The sequence below is a fragment of the Phalacrocorax carbo genome, chromosome 9, assembly GCF_963921805.1.
Source record: "Phalacrocorax carbo chromosome 9, bPhaCar2.1, whole genome shotgun sequence".
Classification (NCBI taxonomy): Eukaryota; Metazoa; Chordata; class Aves; order Suliformes; family Phalacrocoracidae; genus Phalacrocorax; species Phalacrocorax carbo.
The window spans coordinates 23,064,352-23,078,226 of NC_087521.1; the positions used below are offsets into that span (position 1 = coordinate 23,064,352).

The 13,875-nt window shown below is 37.8% G+C and overlaps 1 protein-coding gene across 2 annotated transcripts in view; it reads left to right on the forward strand.

Moving 5' to 3' along the window:
* Positions 1–11,756: 11,756 nt before the first annotated feature.
* Positions 11,757–13,875, forward strand: part of VRK1 (VRK serine/threonine kinase 1) — a 42,036-nt gene continuing 39,917 nt past the window's right edge. Inside the window, exon 1 of one of the 2 annotated variants that reach the window (XM_064460728.1) lies at positions 11,757–11,875. The gene's annotated coding sequence lies outside the window, so the exon portion shown is untranslated. Of the gene's footprint in view, positions 11,931–13,875 lie in introns of both variants that reach the window. The other variant, XM_064460729.1, reaches the window with a different exon arrangement.

A 13,875-nucleotide genomic window follows, 5' to 3' on the forward strand; every position in this document is an offset into this window, starting at 1 on the left:
TCTTGGAACGTCTTCTATGGGTTTTGTGAGTGCTTCTGTCTGTATATTTTTCATGATGGGTTTTTTTTGTGTGTGTTATTTCCTCTGTTGTTATACAGTAGGAAGCAAGACTATTTTAATGTTCTGACTGTTGTGTTTATTAGTATCGTGATGGTTTTAGCAGCTTATTATTGATGTGAGATAGAAATTCACAATGAATCAAACATTATTAGATCACACCTTTAATGATTCATATGCACTCCAGGCTCACATCGCTTTGGTAAAAATGACCACATTAGGGCAGACAAGTTGATTTTTATTATGCTATGTAGTTAATTTAAAAAATGCTTCATCTAAAAATGGTGTTTTGCAAGGAACTTTTCAGATGCTTTATAATAACCTGCATCCCTGCATCCTTGGTTTTCCACTGGCAGGGGGGAAATAAACCAACAACCTTGAGGCTATGAGTTAAATATGTCATTTTACTAAGAAAATTCTCCATATGTCCTTGCTGTCTTTTACACTTTCCATTTTTTTGAGGTAACTAAAGATTATTATACCTAATAAATTAAGACCTTCATAACAAAAATTCAAATATTTCTACCCAAGTATAGCCTGCCTGTTAGGTGAATTAATTATTCACAACTTCTGGCTTGTTTGCAAGACCAGGTACAAACGTTGTTTAGGATATTCCTGGGAAGGTACACATCTATACATACCCGCTTCTTCCTTCCATGCATTTTTATCATTCTAGGATGATATAATAGATTTAATATTTCCAACAGAAGCTCTGGCAATCTAGAGATGTGACAACATTTGCAGGAAAATATTATGTATCTTATTTGACCAATTACATACAGAAATGACAAACTTCCATGCATCTGAATTCCTCTTTCGATTCTTTTTGTAAGAGAAAATTTTCTTGCACCTCATTCTGAGCATTCCCAAACGCAGCCTTTCCCTCTTTCATATGACACATAAAGTGGTCACTAACGGTTGCATTTTGAGCTTAATCCACACTACAGCACAAAGACATCACTACTGAAGTGGAGAAAAGTGTATCTTTAGCTGGTTATATACGATATATTTTCATATATAGGTTTTTTTCTTTTTTCTTTCTGGAACAGGTGTGTTTGTTTTTTGGGGTGTGTGTGCTCGTCCTCTGTGCTGAGTACCATGTCATGGTGCCTTGATTAAGAATTAGAGGTAATGTAGCATCTACATTGAATAGGCACGTAGTGATTGCTGACTACAGGGAAGGAGCTTTTCGTGCCAGAACGAATGCTTGAATAACAGTCTATACGAGCAGGCGAGAGAGATGGCCTGTGCACTTTGAGCTAGTTCAGCTCTCTCTGCATGCAGGGTTGAGCAAACAGGATTGACGATTTCATGCCTGAGCCAGGCAGCCCAGTCCCTCTGCTTAGAAGGCTGTCTCATGCACAAACTACGTAAATCCAAGTAAACAGCAAACAAGTAGGAAACACTTTCTGCTTTAAAGAAATAACTTAATAAAAAGTGTAGAACACCTGATCAGGCAATCTAATCCTTTTAAAAGTAGTTGTACCCTCTCAAATTATCTGGACTAGAAATGCAGGCAAAGCAGGCTCTATTTTGGGGCTCTGCAGATAAATTATGTATTAAAAATATGCTATTACTTTAACGATCATTCTCAAAAGGCTCTGAAAACGAGGAAAAGCAAAGTTTACGTTGGTCAAGGAGACGGGACACAATTCTAAGAAATTTTCAAGAATAAGCTATGCAAAATTCATGAAACTGGAAGATTTACTCTTTTACCCATCAGTTTTGGCCCAGCTCACTTACTTTCATCAGGAGAGATGGAATGCTTTGTACTTATAGCCTTTCTAGCAGTCAATATACTATTGACTGTATTGCAGCCAACGTAGCCAGTGTGGTGATGAGATACTGTGGTTTTCACAAGCTTTCATTAGGTTTGCTGTGAAATGCCATATTCTCATATTAGTCATCCTCCCTGCTTTATATCTTAGAAGATGCATTTCAAACTGTTTTTAAAGTACATTATTATTCAGCTGTTCACCAAAATAGACCAATATACATTATAATATGTTTACGAGGTGGCAGTCTTACAATTCAACAATTTAAAACTTACATTCCATCTGAGATAGCTACAAAATTGTTTCAAATGGCTGTGCTTACTTTTTGGAGCAAGTAGTTCTAAATGAAAAGGTTGATGGCTGCAATTTGATTATTAGCAAGTAAAAGAACACAGATAGAAATATTGCAGTCAGTATGCTGATATTCCATGGAGAATGAAAAATGTTTAGTGGACAGTTTAGAATATTGTCAGAATATGGTGTCATCAAAACTGCTGAATTCGCTTCTTTATTTATATCACTGAGGTAGGTTTAATACCATTTAAATATCTTCAAAGCCATGTCTTTACTGAAAAAAATCAGCTGTTTCAACAATAGACAATAAACACTTTCCTCCTAGCATGTTTCCCTTGAATATGAGCTATAGGCAACTGGGGAGGGACAAAGCTTGGCACCTCCTGTCAAAAAGCAGACAGTCTGCAGGGAATGCAGAACTCATCACCTCTGCCATGCAAGTTCGTCTTTCGCATGTGTGGATGGAGCTGGGTTCAAGTCTGTGAAGGGAGAGTAGGAGCTGGTGGCATGAAAGGAAAAGGAAGAAATTTAACCTATTCCCCAAGAACAAATCATAAAACAGAGCGCTCATCAGATTCTATACATGCCCTCATAAGTTCATTGTGGCGGAGGACAAAGCTGATTAATCGTGTTTTCTTAGTTGCTACTACTACATTAATTAATTCAATGCTTTCAACAGATGTCCGCATGAAAATGCGGCAACTCAACTAGAAAAAACAGATCTTATAAACAGGGGTCTTAGGAGCTGAGATAATACTCAAGTAAAACAGTAGTTCTCTGAATAACAGGGCCAGTACCAGCGATATGGAAAATAAGCAAATGAGACCCTGAGGACAGAATGAAGATGGAGAGAAGGAGCACAGTTACAGTGCGTCTTCTCAGGTCAAGGGTGGAAAAGTTCTGGGATTGTGTATGAAGCTACATGTGTGTTTCTGTAACTTCTTAAAAGCCTTGCATATCTCTCCAGTGAAAAATGTATTTGCAGTATTCCTTACCCATTATTGGAAAGGAATAAGTTAATTTCCTATTGGACAAGAGATTGCCTTAAGTTATCCAAACACATTTAGATCAAGTTTTTCTAGTGTAACGCCTGTCTAGAAATATCCAAACAAGTGGCTTTTACAGCAGAGAGCACTGGTCACATAAAAGATGCCTGAATTAATGATATTGCACACTGAAAATGCAGCACTGTCGGTTGCATTGGAAATGTCCCCTCTCTTCACCTGCCTCCTCATAGTGAGGAGGACACTCTCCTGCCTCCCGTCCATTCATCCTGAGCCTGTGCTGCTGCCAGCACATATGACAACTATTGCCAATTGTGACAGTTGTTTCTGTGAAGGGGGACATCTGTCTACATAAAAACAGGCTGGGGTCTGCAAACTCATTCACAGAGGCCATGAAATAGTCATCAGATGGTAAAAATTACCTTCTTGGTTAAAAGACAAACTAGGGTCTCAAAAATGAGAGAGACTGTATCTGACTAACGCTCACCTGAGCCAGGCTGACGTTTGTATTATATGTGTTCAGGGGAACCCCTGTAATTGCTGACAGATGGGTTCCATCTAAAGATCCTTCCACCTCTACATGCATCTTGAATGTTTTGAAGTGTTGACATAAAAAATATGGTCCCCACCATACACCAAAAAGCAGAAACATGAAATTTTTGAAAAAGATACCAATATGTACTACAGATGTCTCATCATGAGCTGTTTGCAAACGCTAATCAAAGAGCCCGCTAGTTTTGTGCCTTTCCATAGATGGGATTTTCCCAGAGGAGTTTCAACATGAGCCCAACTCTCTCCTTGGCATCCTGTTTCTCTGCTGATTGTTTCTCTAAATCTTTTGCTGTAAGCCTAAAAGCAAAAAGTCCTCCATACAGTTGGTTCCAATTAACCAAATTAAAGCTATAGATTTTTAAACAAAAATAAAAAGACAGGGACAACATTTAAGCATTCAAAGCACAACAAGAATGAGTCTATTGCTCAGTGATTGGGCAGGCAGTTATATTAACTCTTGACATTCTACCTGATACAACATAGTTGCAGGGTAAACGCATTAGCAGTTTGGTGTTTCTTTAATTTTTGCATAGAAGCATCAATTTTTTTTTGTCAGATCACATTTTGTAACACAATATCAATCTTGCCATATACATGTTCTAGACAGGCTATAGGGATTCTGCTATAATTATGTCAAAAAATGAAATATTTCAAAATCTGATTGACAGCTTGATTACAATAATGCATGTGATTAAATTTAGGGTGTGCTGATGTAACGAAGGATGGAATGTCAGTGATAATTAACTGTATTTTTGTTAAATTTTATTGAGCATTTCTTGCTCCTAGGTTGGAGTATATTGAAACTAATGAGACACCTAGTGGTAGCATTTTTTTAGAGTTTCTTAGTGCCATTTGGGACTGGAGAAAACCAGTTCTTATGCAAATCATGTATTTTTGTTACATGTCATGTGTAAATTTTATGTAGATTGGCTTGGTCATAAACACCAAAACTGCAGTAAACCAGCATGACGGGAAGGATTCCATGCTATGTTCGAGTACAGAAGAGCAGCAGTAAGGATTTTTTCTTCTCCAGACAGCTAGTTCTGGATAATCAAGCTTGCCAGAAGAAAGAAAATTGTGGATTATGATGAAATGCAATGGTTTACTTTTAATTTTCATTGTATGGTATCTTCTCCCGAGAAAATAGTCAATGACTTCTGCCCCTTCTACTTCCTCAAAGAAAGTTTGTACAAGACAATTAATCCACCAAATACCTATTTATATGAACATGGATTAACTTTTGATATGAAAAAGGATTCAATGTGTTCTGCTTTTCATTAGGGTGGTTTTTTTTCTCTGAACAATAAGCTCCTTGGATAAAAACTTCTGTGTCCAATCTCATAAAAGATCTTAGGTATTTTAGGGTGTTGCTTGGAAAGAAAAGAAAAATGTTACCTATATGATAAATTTTTAGTACACTTTCTGTAGTTCTGTTCTCCCTCCAAGCATTAGCCAAACTGCTGGATAAAAGCAGACATGGGAATCTGTTATTTCCTAGACTCAAATAATTCAAGGTGCTTTTGAATCATAGATTCAAAACTGTGCTCCTTCACTGGTCTGCTGATATCTGCTAACCTTGATATTCTCCTTGCCCATCTCTTCCACAAGTTTTACCACCCTCTCAAATGTCTCCCTTACAACTGGAACATCCATTCCAGGCCAGTACTCTTCCTCTGACCCAGATTTATTCCCTTTTAAAGGCGTGTAACTGCTGGCTTGTCAGAAACCAGGTTACCTATATTCATTCTATTTTTGGGAGTGAGGGGACAGGGTAGAACAACTAACAGAAAGCTCTGGAATTTATTTGATATTTAGTGACTGTAATCTCTTTCAACAAATGTTATGTTTTCCTCTGTATCTGGGTAACACTCAGTAAACTTTGCTTGCTAGCAAGATATAGATGGTAAAAACACATAAATAAAATGCAGCATAATATAATAAAGTGGAACATAAATATATAAAGCTGACATACTCATTTATTTTCTGCAAAAGGAAACCCCAAAGAGATTGCTAGAGAAAGTAACGAATACATGGTGATTCTTTATTTTTCCTACCACATAAATACAGTTTCAAAAAGTGGGAGGAAAGATGCATTTTTTGTTATTTACAAGCAACAGAGTTAATGTTGTATTGTTTAAAAATCCTCTGTGGAAAACCTACAACAGCCTGGTGATACTGGAAGTGATAGTGACATGTTTTAGCAGCGGGAAATATGGAATTGTAGATAGGGAGTAACTATACAAGTTTTTGCAAAGCATGGATCTCTGTCTGTAACAAAAGGGTGTTGAAAAACATACAACCTCATTCTTCCTTGCATTTTGGTAGAGCCTAAGCACCTTAAGAAACGACTGTTTGATCAGTAAGTCTATTGCTAAGGGTAAGGTCACCTCATTCAAGAGATCTCTATCCTCTGAGCTACAAAGGATAGGAAATAAGGTTATAGATTCCTGGCTTCTTATTTAAATAGCGTAGTGAGAACACCACTACTGTTTAGCAGAGAAGTGTTTGGAGGTATGCTAATGACCACAAGAAAATTTCAAACCTCCATAATGTGCTTTAATCACCAGCTGGAGATCAAAAGCCACCATGTGATTTTATACAGCATGGGCAGCTTCCAGAAATGCCTTACATGGAAAGAGATCAATGGTAAAATTGGTAGATACAGCAAAGCTTTTGCAGTAAAAGCGTTTTATGTATCTTGTTCAAAGCATTTAAGTGCCTTTTAGATCACTGATTGAACCATAGACATTATAAAGTGGAACCTTTTAATACCAAAATAAAATTGCAGAGTAAAATTCCATTATAGGAAAAAGCATTGCACTGCAACAGGACAGATAATAATTCTTTCACATGTAATGGGATATATGAAATCTTTGATGATAAACAGAAGTTCTTTGTATCATTATAGTTAGGCTCCGTGTACTGTTGTTTGTGTGCATGTGACTGTATCTACAGTGTAGGATATACAGTGCTCCCCAGATAAAATGTATGCATACCTATAAATATAGCTTCTAACTGAGATGGGTGAAGACACTTCACATCCAAGACAGTCCAGTTGTTTATTTTTAAGTAGCAAAAACTGCCCATGCATATGAGTTTGGACCTTGACCAAAGAAAACATACAAACCCTTTAGAAACTCATGAAAGTCCTTTAAATTGGATTAATTTAATGCACTTCAAACAAATTCTAGTCTTAGAAGCTTCAAGTTATTTAAAATTATTCCCTTTAACAGCTTCAAATCACATGTCTGTTAGGATCACAAAACTTCCAGAAAAAGTGAAACTTCCAATGTTCCAATGGATCTGACTCTGTAGCTTTGCTTCCACAGCATTTTCATTACATTGTCTAATACTCCATCCCCTTTCCATTGAATTATTGGGTTCTCTGTAGAGTTTGGATGTCTTCTTCCCCACATTCCGTTCCTTCATCTAACTATACAACTACTTAACTCGGGGAATGAATACATTAAGATGCCTCAGCATCTTAATTTTGAATTTAACGTTTTGAACAGTACAATTAATAATGGTTTTGAATTCATAATATAGAAAAAGGAGTCAAGAAATATAGGTCTCACTTGAACATTTATTACAAATTTCCTTCGTCACGTCAAGCTAAACATTCACTCAGCATCTCTGTGCCTGATTCTTCATTTGTAAGTAGGTGTAAGTATTCATTTGCTGAAGTGATTTTTTATTAAGTCCTTTAAGAACTTGATCCTATTATGAAACAAGATTGCACCTTTCTTTGGTGAGGAGAACTTAGGTGACAGCTTTATCTCATGTGTAATTTTCTAGACAGATGTGTAATAACTTGATTGAGCAAAAAAGTTGTTTCATCAAATAGACTGAATATTCAAAATAATAGTTGATTCTCTCTGGCTTCTTATTCACTGCATTCTGAAGGAATTAATAAACAAAAATTAAAATATCTATCTAATCAAATACAAAAATTAGTCTAACTTCTAAAGACACCTGGAAAGATCTTAAACACATGGCAAAACATATTTTGTTCCTAGCTACCTTTTAACAGCCCTCAGACACAATAGGATGTTGTATTGGTCTCCTAAAATACACACAAGCTCTGAGGTTACAAGACAGATCATCTTAAATACTCTTAGAATGTATATTAATGGATGAACAAAGACAACTCTGGAGCACCACACTGCTATTCTTAGAGAACAGCGATTACCCTTTTAAAGTTTAATAGAAGTACATTAGAGGAAAAAACCCACACCCTTCATTTAATTTATACACATCTTTCCACTTAGGAAAACAGTGTGAAATGTGAATGAGAGGTAAATAAGAAAGAAAGCAAGCAAGCTTGCAGTAATCACATTTTTCCCCTAGTGTCAGTGTACTCACACTGCAGGATAACACATAGATATGATGGGAAGCATAAATCTTTGCACACCACAGTAGGTACAATGTGGGCGGGCGGTAACACAATGCTACTGAGTCAAGAACTGCTTCTTGGAATGTGATCGTACCACTGCTTCTTCTCAAACTATTTATGGCCTCTGACCACCAGGTTTTTGGCAAAATTTTTTGGTCTAGCACTTCAAGGGGACTGTAATTTGAAGCAAATACTGTGGTGATTTTTAGGAATAGTAAACTCTAGTCTCTACTCCTGTTTGTGTTCCTCAAACCCCAGTTAGGACAGCCGAGTGCAGTGCATATGTACTCTTTTATCAAGCATCTGTAGTGACACAGTCTCCCCATTCATTTTGGAATGTTTGTTCATTTTATTTTAACTTTTTTTAAAAAAAAAAGGTTTGCTTTTTTAAAGCATTTTGTGTAGTATGGCAAGGTGTTTGTGAAATGTATATGGACTTCTCTCATTTTGCAAAGAATAATAAAAGGTTTGCAGAAAGGGACCACATGCTAGAAGTCTGAGCCATTTAATTCTATAATTTTTGGAAGAGTGGAAATGTGAAGAACATAATGTAAAATTATCACCGAGGCCTTTAATAACTTTTTAAAATCAAAGGTCATTTAATCTTTCTCTAAAGAAATAAACAACAATCTTGTGAGGTTTTATGGCAATAATTTTCAAGAACAAAATTTAAGGGAAATGTTGTATTACTTTTAATTTTCTAGATTGTTGCTTGCTTACTTGCATCTGTATGTGGAAATGCACGTGTGCAGCTTTTGCTCCAGTATTCCCTTCTGATATCTTGCAGACCTTTCGTCTTTAGACATGAGCCTAACTGAAGTATAACACACTATCTCACTATTTGCAGATTTGGCATTCTCTTATTTGGTATTTTTACTGGAACATTCATATTAATGCATTCCTCTGTTGCACTCTACCCAGCCTTGTGAGAAAGAACTGAACCCACTTAGATCTGGTCTACATTTCTGACCTTGCCTAATAATCTCTGAAGACCTTAAGGAAATATTTTAATCAATCTATGCCTCAGTTTTCTTACTGTAGAATGAAATTGTGAGGCTAAATAGTTCAGAACATTTCACTTTATTTCTTTCTTTTTTCTTTTTTTTTGGGTGAGGTAGGAGGATTCAAATGTTCTTTGAGCTATTTTAAGTCTTTTGAGGAACATTCTTAATATTCTCCTGGTAATGAGGATGTAACTTGCATGTCTTCTGGAATTGATGAGTACATGTAGCTCTCCTGAAAGATTAGCCATTTGTGAAATGGTTATTCTCCATTTATTCTGGAGATTCACCAGTCTTCTGGAAACTTTCAAGGTTAATCAATCTAGGTTATTTTATGATATGCTGGTTTAGAAGAATTTATACTGCAGTTTGATCACTATCTCTTCAGATGTTCTTGTCAAGCCATACTCAAAATGTGACACTTTTTATCCCATTGCTAAATTAAAAGGAGGTAACTGCCTATTTGCCTCTGTACAGTTTATAATGCATATTTATTACTATTTAACAGTAGCATCTGAACTCTTCTTAACAGCTCTATCTGTAGTGCACACATAGACTGGATTGACCATTTCATCTAAGATTAGCGATCTTTTAAGGAAAAGTTATAAAGTTCTCTCTCTGGAGAAGAATTAAACACAATTATAAAACCTAAAACAATTCTTAAAGCATATTTGAAAGTTTTAGTCAGCACTTTCCAGGAATGCTCTTACTACACATTACAGTGAAGGATGATAATGAGATACCCATCCTACGCTTTTGATTGTTCGGTCAATACTTGCGTTTCTGAGATCTAGTCAAACCACTGACAGTATATAGGGAGCAACTGAGAAAAGCTGTGGCCACTTCAGATTTGGTTAAAACTTTAAGAATCTCCAGTTGTAGCAGTATTAAAGCAAACACATCCAGACTGGCTAAACAAAAATCCAGCCCTTTAGTGTATGGAAACATAATATATTAAAGTCTCTGCCCTGATAGCTTATTGGCAGAATCTTATCTTTTTATTAATAAGAAGTAGGACTGGTATATTGAAACTATGCCTTTTGCTTAAAACTGAATTGATTATTCTGGATCAATGGAAAAAAAATTAGAGGCACAATGATGTCCTGGTTTCTCCCTTCCTGCAGGAAAGAGAATATTTTTTGGCCAAACTTTTAGATGGGATAGCAGAATTTGCTTTAGATCTCTATGGCCTCATTGTTAAGATTGTTTTCAGACTGACATCCTAAAGATTAGCTTTTCACTAAAGGAATGAATGGAATATCTATTAAATTTTTAATTTTATTTTCTATATCAGCATCTTAAAATGTTTTCACGATGCCAGGAATCCCATATTAAAGAGAATAGTATATTAAAGAGAATAATATTAAAGAGAAAGTGAAATGCTATCATGTGTGGTAGCGTCCTCCGCTTCTTTCAAACAAACCTTTGGTCTTTCCTAAGAGCCGCAACACCGTATAACATTCAGAACAGCTCAGATTTTTTAACATCTGCAGGATTCCTAGTGTATATTTATTTCCATTATTCCTAATGTAGCCCAAGTTTTCAACGAAATATTCTGTATAAGTACTATAATGATGAACACACTATGGAATGATTGTTCTTAGTTTGTTTTAAGCTATTCAGTACTTCTAAAATTGCAGCATGGTGAAGATATTGGCCGTGAAAACATAATGCTTTTTTTAAAGGTTTGAAACCCTCAGCAAAGTAACAGACCAGAAACAGTAACAGCCCTTTTATTTTCCTGCCTCATCTTCTAAATCCCCTGTTTTGGCATATCTTTAATCTTCCATGCTTGCCTCCCACTTCATAGCTTGCAAGAAGCAAGTGTGAGTGTGCATGCATTTGTACCCAACAACAAAAGGAGATGTAGTGATACCGGATGCCAAATGGATCAGATTTGCTATGTGAACTGATGTTGTATGATTTGACTTGGACCTGAAGAAAAGCAGATTGGAATGGGGAGGAAAGAGAATCAGAAGAGGAAAAAGTCAGAATCCATGCTGACCCTTCAAAGGCATGGGCTCTTTTTCATAAAACTTTGCAATTATTTTTAATTATGCAAAATGTTCTGCACTCAAAACAATTTGAGTACCACAGACATGTTAAAAAAAAAAAATCGGTCAGGACTAAACACAGGCTTTGCCGAAGCATAGATAAAAAGCTTCTTTGGTGTAGGAAGAAGCTCCATTGCACAACTGTGCGAGACCATAGTAGGTAAAATGAGAAAAGTTCTGACAGCTAAGGAGGAAAGTAGGTAAAATCATGAGGTATGTAGTGGTATGTAATGAAGTAATGTGCAAACACACGCTGTGGCGCTGAGGTGGCTGGAGGAGTTGGTTTTGGCCTGGGCATCAGTCATGCAAGATGGAGAACTGATGCATAACCTTGTTCTCCAGACACCCAGTGGCCTCTGTCTTGCCCTCTTTCTGGGCCAGAGGTTATCACCACACGGCATCAGCCTGACGGAGGCCTTTCCAAACTTATTTTGTCTTAAAGCGCCCAAATTTCGTGCTGCTACACCGTAAAATACTTCAGCTCTTGGCCCATCGCGGCCGCTGTGCCTGATGGGAAGTGTAGTCCGTGACCGCCGCTGGCCCGGCGAGGCTACGGACTACACTTCCCATCAGTCACCGCGGAAGAGGCGGGGCGAGGGCGGGGGACCGTGGCGCGGCGGCCCAATGAGCGCTGGCGATGGTGGGAGGTGAGCGCCGCGGCGGGCGGGCTGCCTCAGGGCTCCTCGCAGTGCGGGAATTTCGGACGGGGCGGAAGGAGCGGCGGCGGGGCCTGGGCGCGGAGGAGGTATTTGAAACTGGTGTCTGCTTTTGGGGTGTAGTGCGGTTTTTTTTTTAAGGAGGTGAGTTTTGGGTGTTGTTTCGCTTCCCCTTCGGCCTGTCGGGCATCTCCGGCCTTTTTGGTGGAACGTGGCCGGGTTTTCCCGCTTCCCTCGATGAGGCGGTTGGTGGGAGCGGGCCCCGTTCCTGCCTTTCGCCTGCTGCCGGGGGTAGGAAAGGCACCTTCCCTGCTGCCCCTCGTCCCGGCCCGTGGCATCTTCCTGGGCCGCAGGGAGACAGAGAACCGGTGGGTAAGAGCTCCCTCCGTTTCACCGCTTCTCCCGCCTTCGTGGGCTGCCTTTGGTGATAGCAACCTAAATTGCTTTACTTCGCGCTTTTTTTTTTTTTTTTTTTTTTCTTTCTGGCACTAAGGTGCGGTGGGGGAGGCGGAGTAAGAGCTATACTCAGTGCCACTTAGAGGTTTGTCACCTTCAGAAGCATCCTGGTGTGGCTAACAAGCAAAATATCACTATATCACTTTGGTTGGGAGGCATTCCTGAGTTTTGCTTTGAAGTAAACATAATATTTTTCTTTTAAATGCAAACCTACAACTCCAAATAAAAATTTGCAATTTTAGGATTGGGAGAGGCCTGTTGTGTAAGAGACAGGACCCAGCTCAGCCCAGTTATCAATGGTTGTGTGTTATTTTTGTTTCCTATTTCTCGCCATTTACCTTCTTTTGCAATTGCAGGCAAGGTGCACCCTGTTGTTTTCTTTGGTTTTCTATTTGTGCTTAAGCCTTTTAATTCATAGGGAAGCTATGGACCCTTTTTTTACTTAGCAAAAAAAAAAAAAGTTGTTGTGAAGCTTCCTTTAGGTATTACTGTGTCAAAAGACTTGTGCCTTCCTCTGTAGGAATAACCTGTCCACTTAATTCTTGGGCATAATCCCCAAATAAGGTAGGATTCTTAATGAATTTCAGAGCTGTTCGTTTTTATACACTGTGCCAAACTATCAAAAAGCGTTTGAGTGTCTCATATGCATGGGTACTTGCTGTTGGTTTGGTGGTGAGGTGATTTGGAGTGACAGATGATTTGGCACTGTATAGAGCTTACTGTGGTCATTATTGCAATAACTGAGTGATGCTTAGGGTTTTTGGGAGAACCTTAAATACTCTTCAAAAGAAGAAAATGTATTCTTGAGAAGGCAATTTAAAATTAGTTAGGAACACAGTCATTCCTCTTGTGAATGTTTCCTATCTCTGAACAAATTTTAAAAAGACACCTCTATGACTCTCTATCCCTCTATGAGGGGAAAAAAAAAGTGTTCAGTTTTCCCAGTATGGCGCTATTGTGATGAAATGCTTCTTGTTAGTTGTGGTCCACCAATATACATTTATTCATTTTGTCTAAAAAGACTTTTTCTTATTTCTTGGGGAAAGAACCCTAGCACCTCTTCCTCCGTAAGTACCATTATTTGTCAGATGTCTAAATTGCCAGGAAATGAGATTATAGCGGTACTCAAAAATGTAACACAATGATAGATCAGTATCAGAATGTCCAACTTATTCAGGAAAGTCTTTGTTTACTATCTACCTCACTTGGAATTATAAGCCACTGATACTTCAGGTACTCTTTTTTGTGGTCCCTCCTATGAAGCAGTTCTACAGTATTCAGAAGTCTTAAAATTTAATGTTCTTTCCTTCCCACTCCTTGAGCAAAAACTTAATTTTGGGTTTTTTTGCTTCTCTTTATTTCCTTTTTTGCAGGGAGACCTAGATGTCTTGCTATGACTGATGAACAGTATTAATGATGTATAGACTTCAGGTCTTGCTGGGGCTTTTCCAGAGAATAAAAGACGACGATCAGGAAGAAACCAGTCTGCCTTGCCACTCAGCAGAAATACTTACTTCAAAATAAATTTAATTTGTATTCATTTCAGAGTTTTATTGAGAATGGATGCCAACAAAAATTGAGAAGTGGCTATTCATATTTATTCTACGAGTTCAAGTATCGTTAGAGTAGCAAC